This window comes from Trematosphaeria pertusa (genome assembly GCF_010094035.1).
Source record: "Trematosphaeria pertusa strain CBS 122368 unplaced genomic scaffold BU26scaffold_40, whole genome shotgun sequence".
Lineage (NCBI taxonomy): Eukaryota > Fungi > Ascomycota > Dothideomycetes > Pleosporales > Trematosphaeriaceae > Trematosphaeria > Trematosphaeria pertusa.
The window spans coordinates 29,838-33,068 of record NW_022987251.1 but is presented as its reverse complement, the minus strand read 5'-3'; the positions used below and the strand labels follow the sequence as shown (position 1 = coordinate 33,068).

Below are 3,231 nucleotides of genomic sequence, written 5' to 3'. Positions count from 1 at the left end.
TTGATGATGGTTGAAGAATTGATGATGGTTGAAGAATTGATGATGGTTGAAGAATTGATGATGGTTGAAGAATTGATAATGGTTGAAGAATTGATGATGGTTGAAGAATTAGTAATAAATAAAGAATTATTCGACTCGCGGGCTAAAACGCTTGGCGGCGTTGCCCCGCCGACTAGTGCGACCCGGTTAAGACGAGTAAGAGGTTCTTAATTACGAGAAAGACGCTTAACGTACTTTATAAGCGAACAGTCTATATAAGTAAATACTCTATAAGCGCGAATAAAGAATTACTATAAATAGAGGTAGAGTATACTTATAAATCTTATTTTAAATCTTTTTTAGAATATTAAGAAACCTAGATTTTAGTTTAAATTTAGATAGTATCTTATTATAGCTAGAGTAGAACTATTACTAGTTATATATATCTATATAAAGAAATAGATATTTATATTAATACTTATATATAAGCTTTACTATATATTAGACCTTAAGAGAGTAATTACGTTCTAGAAGGTATTATAGCTAAGTATAGTATTTCTAAATCTCTAGAAGTATTTAGCTAAAGTAGTATATATATATATTAAAATAGAAGTTCTAAATAGCTAATATATTATAATAATAAGATTTTTTAGTAACTCTCTTAATTAGAAATACTAAAATATATATAGGCCTAGAGCTTAGCTATTAACTTTTACTTTATATAAGAGCTAGATTTATAGTCTCTACTACTATAAGCGTCTCTAAATACCTAGCTAGATAAGTTAGCTATAGATAGTACTATCTCTATAAGCTATAAGAATAAGAGATACTAGTAGAGTAGGTTAGGTTAAATTTAGCTATCTAAAGGTAAAAAGTTAAAAAAAGGCTCTAAGAGGCTCTATATATAGAGGTGCTAAGCGCTAAGACGCTAGGTTAGATTACGTAATAAGATTACGTAACCTAAGGTAAATCTCTAAACTAGACTATTATATTACCCCCTCTTATAGAGAGAGCTTATCTCTAAGCTCTAAAATACGCCTTCTAGGTCTTTCTTCTTCTAAAACTTCTACGTTATACTCTTAACTATCTCTTTTAGCTTATAGTAAGTATATTTATATTAGTTTTAAACTAGAAGCGCTTTTATAGCTACTATCTTCTCTCTAGAAAAAAAGAGGCTTATTTTCGCATTAGTAGAGTAGCTTTCTTACTAGCTCTCTTCTTAAACTATGCTATAAGCTTAGTAGAGTCTTAAATTACTTAGTAGTATCTTTACGTTACTCTTACGTCTTCTACTCTTATAGGTTTTAAATTCTCTACTATCTTCTCTAGAGTCTTCTCTTTTTTATACGCTTTAATTTAAGCATCTAATTATAATAGCAGCTCTAGCTTATCTAGGTATACTATATAAAAGTCTTTTACCTTATAGAGAGTATTAATAAAGCCTATAGTATTATACTAGGTAGAGTTAGAATTATAAGTAACCTATATAGCGTAGTATTAAAGGCGATTTTAATAAAGATAGCTATCTAGAATTTTATATACAAGCTATTCTAGATTACTATCTACTTTAATAGGTAGCTACTTAGGCTCTACCTACTCTAGTAATAGCTCTAAGACTTTTTATAACTAATTAGCGTAAAAGACGTTATATATACGTATATACGTAGATAGCTAGAGCTAGAAAAAGTAACTCTTTATAGTAATAATTAGGTAAGAGCTATATATCTATTAATTAAGCTTTATACTAGGCTAATTTATTAAAAAGCTATAAGGTTTAATATAGACAAGGTTACCTACTATAAAATTAGGTTCTTAGTACTTTTTATTTACTTAAAGCGCCTGCCTAGCTTACGCTTTTGCGATATTACTTTATGCAATTTTAGTAGCTTTTTTTACGGCGTTGTATTACTTCTTAGTAAAATTCTAAGCTTTCTAGCGCGAGAGACGCTTATATAGAGTAGAGGCTTTTATTATACGCTTCTTCTAATTCTAGTAGTATACTAGCTAATATCTAAATTTAATTTTATACGCTATTAGTTCTATAGTTTTATATAGTAATATAGCTTATACCTAATTTATATAGAGTAGAAGGTCTAACTAATTATTCTAGTAGTAGTTAATAAATAGACGTAGACGCTAATTAAGATATTAATTAATAATCTCTATATTTCTATTAGTTTATAAGTAGTACGTAGTAGAGAGCTTCTACTTAATTTCTATAAGCTAGTAGAGCTTATCTATAAAGGTAGAGGTAAACTATAGGCTATAATCTAATATAATAAACCTAGAAGAACTATATATACGCTAGATATATTAGTAATATAGCTCTACTATACGTTAAGCTATAATTTTCTTATAGTAGAGTAGAGAGAAGCTCTACTTACTTAGCTAATCTATAATAACGTATACGTAGTTAAATTCTTTCTTATTAGAAAAGAAGCTTTTAGAATCTATAGAGATGTTCTACTAAGCTCTCTTAGGTATAGGTAGAGGCTTTAGAAGACCTAGCATCTTATTCTATAGAGTATAGCTCTAGTAGTAAGCCTTATATACTACTATATACGTATTAACGTCTTTTTATATACCTAGCTAGTAATATTAATCTTATAGTAACTAGATAGTTTTTCTTTATTCTAGGTAGGTAGTTATCTAAGTAGTATATATAGCACGTATTAGGTGTGTTTATAGATAGTTAATAGTAGAGACTATTAACTAATTCTAATAGATTAATAAGCTATCTTCTATTTTCTAGGTAGAGCCTAATATAGTAGCTTTTTCTTAAGCTAGCTATAGAGAGTTATCTAATTAGTTAGCTATAATAACCTAATTAATTATAGTATATAGATTCTTAGTAGAGAGTACCTCTATAAACGTATTAGTAGTAGCTATTTTTACTATACTACTAGCTAATTTCTAGATAGCTAGAACTAATAACTTACCTAATAATTACTTAATAGCTAAGAGGCTAATTTACTTCTTACTTAGAAAAGCTCTTATATAGGCGGCGTAATTCTTCTTCTTTTAGGTCTTAAGCTCTTCTTACTTTTATAATAACGCGTCTACTACTATATTAGCTAAACCTAGTTAATAGGTAAGCTTAAGGTTATAGTTAGTAATATTGTTTACCTAGTAGACCTGTCTAGTAGTAAGTTCTTACTTAGTAGTAAAATACTCTAAGGCTTAGTAGTTAGTTAACACTATAAAAGGCTCTAGATCTTATAAGCTAATTAGCTAGCTTCTCTACTTCTATAT

At 28.4% G+C, this 3,231-nt stretch overlaps 1 protein-coding gene across 1 annotated transcript in view; it reads right to left on the bottom strand.

Moving 5' to 3' along the window:
- BU26DRAFT_526191 (uncharacterized protein) overlaps window positions 1-143 on the bottom strand; it is a 1,117-nt gene extending 974 nt beyond the window's left edge. The window contains exon 1 of the mRNA XM_033830679.1: window positions 17-143. The gene's annotated coding sequence lies outside the window, so the exon portion shown is untranslated. The remainder of the gene's footprint in view (window positions 1-16) is intronic.
- Between the last annotated feature and the right edge of the window lie 3,088 nt (window positions 144-3,231).